The sequence below is a fragment of the Myodes glareolus genome, chromosome 1, assembly GCF_982192425.1.
Source record: "Myodes glareolus chromosome 1, mMyoGla1.1, whole genome shotgun sequence".
NCBI classification, from domain to species: Eukaryota; Metazoa; Chordata; class Mammalia; order Rodentia; family Cricetidae; genus Myodes; species Myodes glareolus.
In genome coordinates, this window is record NC_142026.1 from 141,418,494 (window position 1) to 141,432,352 (window position 13,859).

The 13,859-nt window shown below is 44.2% G+C and overlaps 1 protein-coding gene across 1 annotated transcript in view; it reads right to left on the reverse strand.

Moving 5' to 3' along the window:
• The window catches only part of Wdr27 (WD repeat domain 27), a 144,796-nt gene that overhangs the window by 19,380 nt on the left and 111,557 nt on the right, over positions 1 to 13,859 (reverse strand). The gene's annotated exons all lie outside the window — the stretch shown is intronic.

Consider the following 13,859-nt stretch of genomic DNA (forward strand, 5'->3'; position numbering starts at 1 on the left):
AGCTTGTAGCTCTAAATCCCTAACACGTCACTTTACCATCATCTGTAAAGTGCGAACAGAAGTGGTAAAGTCAATTGCAAGGCGTGTTTCTTGATATTACACCCCAGATTATGATAGATCAAAATGCCGTTCTGTCCCAGGAGAACTCTGCTTGGACTGGAGCAGGTGCTACCTGAAGAAGGCATGCCACCTCATCATACATAAAATGTCCTGTGGACGATTTCTGAGGAGGAGACCAAAAGTCAGTTATCAGGAAACACGAACTGAAAACCGAGCAAATCGAGGGTAGTGCTATTGCCAGCCAAGTCTTTAGAAGCAGTGCTGTGTTCTGAGTCTGTGAGAACCTGATGATCAGAGACCACAGGTGTGTGAAACCATCAAGTATGGTTGGATATAACACGGAAAGGTCTCTAGACTGACCGCAATGTGTGCAAGGGTTTCTGTTTTACTGACTCTATTACTGGCACCTTTGCTTTCTCATCCTCTGGGATCCGATCAGCACCACATGTGCTCTGAGGGCAGGCTCTCATCTCAGGAAGCCCCACACTTGCATTGCTTCTTGATGAGTGTAGAGAGGCTCCCCGAAGCCCCATATCTGGGGTCTTCCAGTGCACCTGGTCTACAGAATCTTCAGAAGTTCAGAGACAGCATAAAGGCTCCTGTGACTTCAAGTGTGTACCACACGGCAAGGACAGAGCTGGTGTAGATAGTTGGATCTGGCTCCAGGCCAGTGGGGTAGTGGCATTGGAGACAAATGCATGTTAAGATAATGTATAACATTACCACATTTATTATGTATTTGATTCTAATTCAAATGGAGAATTTTAACAAAGCAAAATCCAAACTTACTTCTGCACCTACATCATTAATTAAAGCAAAAGATCCTCCCCGTTCTTTAGGGCCACTGACAGGAATAACTAACACGGTCTCCCTTAGAGTTTCTATTGCTGTGTTAAATCACCATATCCATAAGCAACTTAGAGAGAAAATGGTTTCTTTTGCTTCCACGTCCTCTTCCATTATGGAAGGAATTCAGGGAAGGAACTGATGCAGAGGCCCTGCAGTGGTGAGTGAAACTGACTGAATCAATCCCGTCCTGGCTTACTCAGCTGTTTCATTATAGCACCTAAGACTGCCATTCCAGGGGTGGTACTGCCGACAGCCATCTGAGCCCTCCAACATCAATTGTCAATCAAGAAAATGCACCACAGGCTAATCTGGTGGGGTGTTTCCACAGTTGAGGCTCCTTCTTCCCAGATGACCCCAACTTGTGTCGAGTTGGCATCAAACTAACAACACAGTATCTGAAGCAACAACCAAGTGAGAATTAGAAGTGGTGGAGAAGAGTGGGACACTAAAATTCATAATCCACACACGGGAGTGCGGTTCCGTATGACTCTCCTGAAATCTTGTCTGTTTCCCGCCTTCTTCTGTCTTTATCTCCCTCTCCCTCCATAGCTAGGACCTCCTCTTTGCCATTTCCTCCATCAACTCATATACACTCTGCTTTCCCCCCTTTCTCTTGCTCCTCTTGCATCCCACCCACATGCCCTGAAAACGGTCCCTTTTCACTTTCCTGGTCTTTGCAGGGACTCCAGGATATGTGCTCACATCTGAAGATGTAGAGCCAGAAACCTCTGATAACAGAGAGCAGCCTCCCAGCTGCTATACCCCCTGCCATGATGATAATGAACTAAACCTCTGAAACTGTAAGCCACCACCTCAATTAAATGTTTTCCTGTGTAAGAGTTGCCGTGGTCATGGGGACTCTTCACAGCAATAGAAACCTGCTATGGAATATTAGTTTAAGATGTGCTGCTGACAGAAGTTTCTGTCCTGCCCAGTCCCGTAGTCCTTGAGTCCCAAAGAAACACACAGAGGTCTACATTAATCATAAACTAAAGAAAATTAAGAATTATGGTCAAGTCCTGACTGGAGTATCCTATGAGTCTTTATCATCTCAGGAAGCAGTCTTGAATCTGTTCTTGATGTAGAACTCAGACATCCAGGCCATCTGTTCCTACCGGAGATTTCTCAGGTGGTCTTTCTTGATCAAACTTGATTTTTCTTAACCCAGAATAAACCCACAGCCTCTCATTTCCTGTGGAAACGAAAGCAAAACTTCTTCTCCAAAGTAACATATCTATTGACTTAAATTTCGAAGTCAAGGTATTTTCAAAATATATATGTTGGATTAATCCAGCAGCATTTATAATTAAATGTCTTTTAGCAGCTGTTGCTCCTTCCTCAGCATTCAAACAAGTCAAAGACAACACAATAACATACAGTATCCAGATTCTCTGTGCATTTTCCATCTTTACGTTGCTCTATTTTAAACTCTATTTCTTTTCTTCTTATTTTTAATTTTTGATTTTTTTAGACAGGGTTTCTCTGTGTATCCTTTGCTGTCCTGGAACTCCCTCATATACCAGGCTGTCCTTGAACTTACAGAGATCCACCTGCCTCTGCCTCTGCCTCTGCTTCCCAAGTGCTAGGATTAAAGGTGTGTACCAGCACACCCAACTACTCTCTTTTCTCTTTTTTAAAGGGCTTCATTCTTTTTCTTTTCTCTCTGAAGCCTACATATATTTTTAAACACACTGTAGACTGTTTAGAGGTTTTCTTTGTCTGAATCTAGCTTTACTGTATATCTCTTTTTTTGACCACCTGAGTCTTTAATTTGCTAAGCAATATGGCTAGAATTAAAGCCGTGGCTTTGAAGGCTGGATCCACCCCATTCCTTAGCTTTCTGAGACTCTAGCTTCATGGTGGAGGTATTGGTGGAAGCCATGTTTATTGTCCAACACTATAGAGTTTCAAGGTGTCTGCCACTACCAAGAAGCATGCTGTTGGTTATTCACAAACACCATTTAAGTGTTTTGTGGAAGAGCCTCTTAAATGAGCTACAAAGTTTTTGCAGCTAAAGCCAAGTTAGGAAGCCTCTATTTAATGAGATCCACTTGCCTTTGGCAAACAGTACACCTGAGAAAACGCTGCTTCCAAGAAGTCATGTTTAACCGTGCTCTTCTGTGTCTAGAATTATTTCCCAAGCTCTCTCACATTTTATGTGGACGTAGTTGTCCACGTTGGAATATTTGTTTAATGATGCAAGGGTGTGTTGCATTCTTTTATTTTGCATTTGTTTAACTCTGTGAAGCTGTGTTACTTTGCCTGTCTAAAACACCTGATGGTGTAATAAAGAGTTAAACAAAAAAAATAGCTAGGCAGGAGGGAAAAATAGGAGGGACTGCCAGGCAGAAAGAAGAAATAGGAGGAGAAATCTAGTCTCTAGGTTCGAGGGAACAGCAGAAAAAGGAAAAGGAAGATTGAGAAAAGGAGGAGAGGAGGATGCTAGGGGCCAGTCACACAGCCATACAGTCACACAGCCAGTCACAGAGTAATAAGTAAAGAAAGATATATATTATAAAGAATGATAAAAAGGCTCCATGTGTTTATTTGGGAACTGGGGTGGCAGCCCCCACCCAAAGGAAAAAAAAGCTACAGAAATACAGAAACCCTAACTAAGACAGTAACCATCAGCTCTCTAATTCAACTAATGACCTAATCAACAAGAGAAAAACCATGCCTGGTATTGGAAACCTAGTTAACTACCTGGGACTAGTGAATTCATAGATCTTGGAGGAGAGCCTATGACTGCCATATTACTAAACTGTGGAGGTGGTGGTAAGACTTTAAAATCCAGAGGATTGGGGAGTTTGCTGTGGGATTGTGTCTTCTAGTAATGTCAGAAGTACACACATAAAAGTCTCACCAACGTGTCTGCCTAAACATGAGCTGGAGAAGAACAACAGCAACAGACATGCCCACACGCATGCTCACATGGACAGATGAAATCCACGAGGTCTCAGCCCTACAGGCAAATAAGGAGTATTGAGAGAGAAGACAATCTTCCTCGGGGAAGAGCACACCAACTAGTTATCCAATACCAAATGGTCAGTCCTGAAAACATACATGCAAATAACATTATACAGACCAAGCAGGCTGTACCTATATAGTGTGTGTTTGTAAAAGAGGCCATGGATTTGAAAGAAAGCAAGAAGGAATATATGGGAGAAACAGAAAGAAAGAAAGAAAGAAAGAAAGAAAGAAAGAAAGAAAGAAAGAAAGAAAGAAAGAAAGAAAAAAAAGAAAGAAAGGGAATGGAAAAATTATGTAATTATATTAAATCAAAAAATAATTTAAAAATAAGGGGAAATATTATAAGTTTAAAATGACAATTGTTTAGTTTTTATTCCTGCAAATGTGTAAACTAGCCTGCTTTACTGCTCAGTTTATCTTGAAATAAAAATCCCTCTTCAGAGAAAGAAGGAAGAAGCTCTTCCTCTTTCATAATGAACACAGATTTTTCTGGGAAAATACAAAGGAGAAGATAAGAGCTGACCTTAACTCTCATTCTGTTCTGGTGACTGAGGCAGAAAGGCTTCTGTGAGCTTCCCACACCAGCGTCCTCACACAAACTGAGACCTCTCAGTGTCTCAGGCCTTGCACAGGTGTGACTGTTGAAGCGTGGTTCCACCATTCCCCGAGTCTCAGCAGGCAGGTATTGAAGAGTGTGATGGGGTACAGAGTCACCCCCATGCCCTCCAACACCCACATTTACAGAGTCCCACTAAGAAGCCCACGCTGCTACTTCCTGTCACAAGAATAAGAGCATTACTCTGGTGGCTGGACCTCCTCTGGCAGATGACAGCAACACACCCTCACTCAAGGGCTGGCTGACGGTGACCCTCTGGAATGGAAGGGGACGCTGCAGATGCTACACAGCTGATACAAGTTCCTAGGAAACACCACAGAGCCTGGCTGTGTCCAGCTGCAAGTCAGGGATGAGGGCTGGCTGCCTGGAACCACAGAGTTCTGAGATGACTCCAGCCAAGATTTGATGGCAGATTCAGTCCAAGAAGTGATTGGCTGACACCATCCAGAGAGGAGGGGTAGGGGTCCGAGATTCACTGAAGAAGACCCAGACTCAAATAGTACGCAGGCACAAACAGCATTTATTCTGAAGAAATAGTCAGCATGCATGGGTCCATCATCCACACAAAATGGTGATGGCAACCCTGGACAAAGGCGCCCAGGCCCCTTTAACAAGGAACTTGGGGGATTCTTAGCATGAAGAGCTAATCTTTGTTCTAATTGGTCAGTCAATGGGCTGTTACAGGGAACGCATGTTGATTGGCCAGGGCTAGTAACAGCTTTACCCATTGCGGGCTTTTCAGTCATATATGGTTAGTAATAGCCATATTCTGTAACTTTGAGTTCCCCCAACACACACACACACACACACACACACCTAGCTTTATAAGGCCAGGTTTGAAACTGTTTAGCCGATTGGTTAAACTTGGCTGGGGGACCAGGCTTAGGTCATTTTCTACAGTGGAGCTGCTCTGTGTCTAAGATGGAGTCACATTCAGGTCCCTTCAGAACCTAGAAACAGTGCATTCATTAACCTGAAATCCCACTGAACATGCTTCCAAGTCTCTCTTGAGTGTACATCATGAACTGTACAGTGGGGTTCTTTGGGAGTACCCTCTCCCTGCCCTGTACCTATGAGAACCACTGTACTCCTACACATACACACACACATGCACAGTACACGCATGCACACACATGCACATGTGCATGCCCACACACATGCACACATTTACACACGTGCACACACACACACACACACACACACACACAAACACTGGTTCTGGTGACCTTCTGCATCGACGATCCAGCAGACATACTCTCTTCCACATTATTACCATTTTCCAGCAGTACTGCACATGAATGGGCCATCGATACTTGGGTCCTCTGCCTGCTCCAGGCTGGATAACTACAGTTCAAACAGCCCCTTATGTACACCCATCCGCTTCCCCTCTTGGGTCTCTCCTGCATATTTTTACACCAATCCGCTTCCAATCCCTGTGACAAAAAAGACACCTGAGGAAATCAACTTAAAGGAGGGAAGGGAAACCTGGCTCATGTTCTCAGAGGTTTTGGTCCATGGTCCATGGACTCCAGCGATTGGGGGCCTGAGGTAAGGCAGGCAACATGATGGGAAGTGAGAAGACACTCACCTCGTAGTGGCCAGGAAAGAGCAATGAGACACAGGGGGAGAAGGTGATGAAAGACATTGGGAGAGAGACGGGGAGGGGTCAAGAGTCAGAGCAAGTCCAAATGTCAAAGTATCACTGTAGAATTCACATCCCTGATGACCTACTTCCTTCCAATCTCCCATTAAGCCAGAATTAATCTGCTGATGAGATCAGAGCCCTTCTGATCAAATAGTTTTCTCAAAGGCCCTACCTCTGAGTATTGATGCTCTTGAGACTGAGCCTTCAACATACAGCAGACACAATTCAAACCAGACATTCCTCTCTCCCTCTTCCTCTTCCCACTTCCATGTGCTATGGTTGTGTGTGTCCCCTGTCTCCCCTGGAGTCCTCCTAGAGCCACAAGATTCCATGTGGTCCTCACATGCGGCACAGTGCCTCCGGCCAAAACTATCCATCTTCGTGTATCACTTGATTCTCTGCAGCATGCCATTCTGTGTATTTCTGAGCCAGGTGCTTTGACGCTAGCCGCTATATCCAGTGTGAGTGTTGCCTATGACACACCTTGGTGCTCATTGGTACCAGTAAGCAGTGCCCCTTAGGGCCTCATTCAGAAACCAGTTCACTCAATTCAGAGGACGTGCCTAGATCCCAGACTGCATGATCCTCCTGGAACTTCTCACCCTCAGTGTTGGAGACATCTTGGGAGATCCCAGGATTTACAGTGACTCTGGCTCGGTGCTACTCTCTCATGGAGCATGGTATCTTCATTGGACCCATACCTAAATGTTGTAGGGAGGCCGCTTGTTTGTTCCTGGCTGCTCAGCCCCGAAATCATCACACAGAAACCATATCATTTAAATCACCACTTGGTCAATAACTCTAACATATTCCTAGCAAGCTCTTACATATTAAATTAACCCATTTCTATTAATCTGTGTATCGCCACTTGGCTGTGACTTACAAGGTAAAGTTCCGTCCGGCGTCTATCTCTGGCAGGGCTACATGGCTTCTCTTGACTCTGCCTTCTTTCTCCAAGCATTCAGTTTAGTTTTCCCTGCCTACCTATATTCTGCCCTGCTATAGGTTCAAAGCAGTTTATTAACCAATGGTATTCATAGCATACAGAGAGAATCACACATTACCTCCTCTTTAAATAAAAAGGAAGGTTTTAACTTATTTATTTATTATGTATACAATATTCTGTCTGTATGCCTGCACACCAGAAGAGGGAACCAGACCCCATTACAGATGGTTGTGAGCCACCATGTGGTTGCTGGGAATTGAACTCAGGACCTTTGGAAGAGCAGGCAATGCTCTTAACCTCTGAGCCATCTCTCCAGCCCAGGTTTTAACTTTAACATAGTAAAATTACATATATCAAGACAGGTATTATTTTAAGATATGTTACATTTGTTTATGCTGTGGAAAATTTAATGATGCAATAATGTGTTGCATTATTTTATGTTGCATTTGTTTAACTCTGGAAGCTATGTTATTTTGCCTGTCTAAAATACCTGATTTGTCTAATACAGAGCTGAAGATGATGGCTGGAACCCAGATGACCAGAGCACCTTTGGGTGAAAGTGAGGGAGTACTCAACAGGTGAGCAGGAACCCAGCTTCTCAGTGAGATAGGACTGCCTAGGGAACAGGCTGTTACTAACAGGATCAAACAGACAAGAGCTCTGGCCTTTTTCTGTGCACGCTCCAGCCCAGCAGGGAGCTAGGGACACAGGGAGTCATGGCCTTGGGCACCTTTCCAGAGTTTACAGGCTGGTGGGAGGCTGGGAAAATCCAGTCACAGGCCGACAGGGACCTTCTGCAGGATGTGGGGGATAGTATGGCAGTCTTTTCAGGCGTGGGGGAGTTTGGGGGTCCTTCTGGGAAGTCTAAAAACATGAGCTATCAAGCTACAGAAGGGCCTGGGTGTCCAGGGAGTAGAAAGAAGTCCTGTCACTTAGGATTATGGGCAGGCACTAGGGAGAGCCCCATGGCTAAAGATCCTGAACAGGAGGAGGAGGATCCTGTAGTTCAGGATCAGTTCTCCCGGGGAGAGTGGTGCTTTGTGTGGGGGCTGGATCAAGGTTTGGGTGCACACAGATGCCTCTGTATATCACCAGAGAGTTGGGACTGCCCATAGGTGCAAGGGTGATGCTTGTTCCTTTAGTCTTTGTGTTCTATACTTGTGGAAGAAAGTAAAACACAAAGCACTGGGAAGATCTCGACATGCTAAACAAGGGTCTTTTTGGGTTTTAAAGGAAGCCTTTAGCCTGTCCGTGAAGATAAAATTATTCGATCATGTGCTTCATACATAATTCACTGCCAAAATTTCTTAACTGTGTATTTTTAGCAGACCCGCTGCTGACCCACACTAATTACACAGCATTCTCTGTCTGAGAAATTACTACAGACTGCAGAGGAATTGCTAGACTGACCTCCGACATCCTGGTGCCATGTCCTACCATTAAAAAAATCACTGCAGAAATGATATCCTTAGAAGAGGGAGGGATGCAGACCAATGAATCCAACTTCTTTCCTGTTATGGATACAGTTAGCATTTCTATAATGATACAAAAGATCTTTATTAGAATTGAACTATGGAAAATCTGTATTTCAGAACAACAGAGAAACTTCCAGATGAACAACTCAGATGATCCTTTGCCCTTTTTTTTCACTAGGACTTGACTCACAGCACAAACTCTGCATGCACAGGAAACCAAATGAGTGTTGCTGGAGGCCGCTTGTTCGTTCCCCAGCCACCCAGATTCCTGAAATAATCTCACAGAAACTATATTATTTAAATCACTGCTTGAACTATTAGCTCTAACTTCTCATTGGCTAGCTCTTACATCCCAAACTAACCCATCTCCATTAATCTGTGTATTGCCATGTGGCTGTGGCTTTACAGATAAAGTTCCGTCCCCAGCGTCAGTCTGTGGCGGGGCTACCTGGTGTCTCCTGACTCCACCTCTTTCTCCCAGCATTCAGTTTAGTTTTCCCCACCTTGCACTACTCTGCCCTATTGCCGGCCAAGGCAGATTCTTCATTCATTAACCAATAAAAGCACCACATACACAGAAGGACCTCCCACAGCAAATAAACTTTTCTGGAGTTGGAATTTTGCTTCAAATTTACACTTTTTGTCTTTACAAGTTAACATGTTTAAAGTGTGTGCAACTTGGTCCTTGTCATAGCTTGCTTCTCTGTTGCCATGATAAAATACTGACCAAAAGTAACAGGGAGGAAAGAGCTTGTTTGCACTATACGTTCTGACACAGTTCATTGCTTAGCAGGCACCATGGAGGAACTCGCTTGCTGCTCAAGGCTTGCTCAGCTGTCTTTCTTACACAACTCGGCCCACCTGCCCAGGAGTAACCCTGGCCACAGTGGGCTGGTCCCTTCCACATCAATTATTCATGAAAATGTTCCTCAGACATGCCCACATGACAATCTGAAAAAGGTATTCCTCAGCGGAGGTCCCCTTTCTAGATTTCTGTCTAACAGACAGACAAACAAGCACGACCCTTAAATACACCAGAAAATGGTATTTCTGGCTGGAGTGTGTTCACTGCTCAGTCTGCTGGATTGGAGGTGTTCTCTGTTACAGACTGAACACTCTGAGGGCTGGATATGTCTTGTTTTGTATGTGCATCTTTAACATATCACACAAAGGACATGTTCTACATCCCTCTCTATCCTAACCCAAACATAGAAGTGAATCCACAAATATGTGAGACGTCATAGCTTTGGCTATGAAATGTGTAACCTCGGGAATGGCATCTTAAATTCATTTGTTAGATCTGTAATCTCCTGGGCCAGCTAGTGTGGTCTATACAGTAAAAAAACATCACAGAGACACTATTTTCAACAAAGTATAAGATAAGGATTGACACTCAAAGTTTTCATCTGATATTCACATTCACTGTGGCACCAACACACCCAGGTTCAAACACATGAATGCATACACACACACACACACACACACACACACACACACACACACACACACCCTTGTACAGCCATAAGCAAATTCTGATAAGCTAGTTTTGATTATATAAGTTACTATAATACTTTTTAAATAAGATGCTTTATCTTTTTGTCCTCAGGTATAAATATTGCTTTAAATATCTTCAAAGACAGTAGTTCAATATCAAATTAAACACTAAAATTAGGCAAGTGACTAATTAAAGTAAAAGGCCAAGAAAAGGAAGTGGAGAAGGGTAGATGGAAATATCACAAGGAAACTACTTTGGAGTACCTGATACAAGAAACAATATTAAATAAAGTCTTTGCTACTATGTATCATAGTAAAAATTACAAAATATTAATTCAAATATTAGTTACTTTTATATATTCATAATAAACAATATTTCCTGAATATGAAGTCATTGCTGAAACTTTTACCTGGCAGATAGTTCAGTGGGAAGAAGCAGGGGTGCCCAAGGCTTGGTTTGATGGTAATGAACAAACAACTCTGGTTTTCAGTTCATACACAGACAGCACCATTCAGATAGTATCAATTGTAACTATAACATGAAAGATTAGGGGTGGTTTTCAAATTGAAAAATGTTACTATTAAATATTTGCAGGCATTAAAACCTCACAGCCCACCATCACCATCATTCACCGCAATGAAACGGTCATGTGTGCCTATGGCAGAGACTGGGTAGCATGAGCCACTGTAGGGACTGTGCTCTTAAAGTGTGAGTCAGTCGGGCAGTGCTGGCACACACCTTTAATCCCAGCACTCAGGAGGCAGAGGCAGGAGGATCTCTGTGAGTTCGAGGCCAACCTGGTCTACAGAATGAGTTCCAGGAAAGCCAGGGCTGTTAGACAGAGAAGCCCTGTCTTGAAAAACCAAATACATACATACATTACATACATAAATGTGAGCCAATCCATATGAAATGGTTTAGGTGACAGACTGGGTATCCCATAGAGGGTGGCACAGACTAAAACTAGGGCTGTTCACTGCAGAAAGGCAAGGAGGAACAGTGCCAAATGCCCCGGAGATTCTGCGGCACAGCTTTAGTTATGAGTGGGTAACAGAGCTGGCTAGAGAAGACAGGTGAAGCGCCTAGCATAGAGTATTCACCTAAACTGTCACAAGAGCCCGGCACTGGGACACTGATGAACAGCCAGGAAAGAGAGAATGAGCACCAATGTTGACCTTACTGGCACAGTGTCCTTGAGGGCATTCCTGGGTGCCTGTTACAAACAGTCCCACAGATTTTACTGTAGTCACTGGGGAGAGAGCAGTGTAAGCCTGGGCCAACCCTAGCAGCTCAGCTGGACTCACAGCTTGCAAGGTAGTAAGTAGGTTGAGAAGCCAGAACATAACTAGACATGAAAGATATCCCCAGAAGCAAACCATGGAGAGCTCATCTAGAATGGGCCGGGGTATAAGGCCCTCCTTCAGGGGGAATAGAACAATAAACGATCAGGTAAACTCATGTCCATTTCCCCAAACATCTAGTGTTCCTATTTTCATATGGTTTTATAACCCATACCAAAGACCACCTTAGCTTCAGAGGGCAGGAGTGAAGGCACAGGCTGTAGACTTCTGGTCAACCAGTAGAGTAGTTTGCCTTTAAAACTTGTAGCGTTTCAAAGCTTCAACTTGTAAGATAGTTGGTTTCATGGCAGTTGGTGCTGAGCGTGGGCAACCCCCATACAGAGGCACGGACACAGAAGACAGGTCCTGCACAGACCACACAGGTGGTGACCGACCTCTGCAGTTTACGACACTCTGAAGTTCACTGCATTCTAGAGAAGCCACTAGTTCTCTCTCCTGTTTCCAGTCAAACTTGTTGCCTCACACAAAGGATAATGTATACAAAGATCCTGGACACACTCCAGGGAATTCCCGAGAAAGTTCACATTTGAGATTGCTGAAGCAAAAGAAAAAGGCTGCAAAAAGCACTATTTTCTGAAATGCAACCCAGTAAGTGGACATGCCTCCCAAATAGTGTTTATACCTGGGAACAAGTATTCAAAACATTACCTTGTGGAGCTACTTCAGATTCAAACCACAAGATTATCTACATAAAACTACAATGATATTTGAACAAAGCAGAGTGAGAAACAGGTGGTCATTAAATAATTCAAAGGTAACATGGTGTTTGAGTATCTGGGGTAGATACTAACTCAGTCATTTAAATTCGCATTTGCATCAATACATTTTACTTCCTCCTAACACCTTTCTTCCAGACTTCACACTCATCAGCATCTCCTCTTCTGGACTCTTGGAGAAAAACCAGAACAGCAGTCCTTGACCTCAGTCTGCAGTGGTGCTTCCTCCAGGAAACCAAGCCCTCACAAAGGCTGGGGACGGGCACAGTCTTAGGCACAGTGCTCTGTTGGAGGGGTGGAGTCCCAGTTGCTGCAGTGCTGGCACATGGCACCTCAACCTGAAGTTCCTCTTGTAAACAGCTTCTGTCATAACTCAAGGGGCAACAGGCCTTGTGACTTCGTCAGTCCAGATGTTGTAGGAATCATGGCTGCACCCTGTGGGACACTACAGTCCCACGTGGAGACTCTTGGGTTGTGGCTTGTCATCTTTGACCCCATGTGACAGGCCAGGCAAAGGACAGAAGAGCTGCTTGCCTTCTTCAGGAAGACGTTTTCTGCCCTGCCCTCTATAAACTATGGACTGACTAGTGCCTACCTGGGTGGGTAGCTCCAGCTCAGGAATTGTCAGACTCCTGCAGTTCAGGCTTAGAGAGAGATAAGTTGATCCTCTTTTCCAAGATCCAAAGGGAGAATATAACATGTCTATGAATGCAACTGTTATGTAAATCAGTGTCAAGAGTCATAAAATAATCAGCTCAAGATGGCTCTCCCCTCCCCAGACTTCCTGGTCGAGGCCCAGGTCCAGCCGTCCTGCCCCTGTCTTCATCATCAGATCACAGCTTTCTTGCTTTGCTTGTCCCCCACATGACATCTTTTCTACCCATGTTCAGTCTTCTGATCACTTCAAACACTGCAGACACCCCCCCTGCAGCAGTTAGCGAAATTTGTATCACTTCTCTTCTGAGCTACCTGTGCTAGGTCCATTCAGCTCTTGTCTTTCTGGACCCAATGATGTCATGATGAAGGGAGAAACAGGCAGTGAACTATCATTTTTTTAAACACTCTGTTTATGAATTCAAGTGCATGCAGTAAGTAGATTAGTAAGACTTAGGCATCTGTAAGTGGGAGATAACTTGAGGCCTCAGGCGCCAAGGGACTAAGAGCCCCAACAGCTACCATAAATGGGCACCTACCCATCTGGGAAAATTTTTTACCAAAAAGAAAACTCCCCATGTATGTGGAGCATTCTCAACCTCTTTGGTGCCGGCAGCTGTCATGAACTCAGCGTGCAAGGCTCCATGGAGCTATGCCCCAGCAAACTCAGGAATAACAGGGGAATTTATACAGAAGAAACACATCAAAGCAAGTAGATCCTAATTAGAATATGAGTAAACTTTGATTGGCAATAAAAGAGGGAATAACAGACATGAGAGAGACAAGAACAGGGCAGTGAAGACACGGCTTTAGGGCCATTCCTTTTTTTTTTTTAAGAACACATTTAAGCGAGAGATTTCTGTGGTTAAAATGTGGTCAGACAACCAACATGCCAATAGCTCGGCTTTGCTGTAATACTGACAATGAGCTTCTGAAGGGCCGGTCGCCTGTGGCCTGCATGCCCTGAGACCCACAAACACCTGTTCCTGTATGTACACTTCATTTTTTCCCCACTAGCCACATGGTGTATGCACGGCACAGGGAACGGCCACGCTAGACAGGAAAGGCCAGC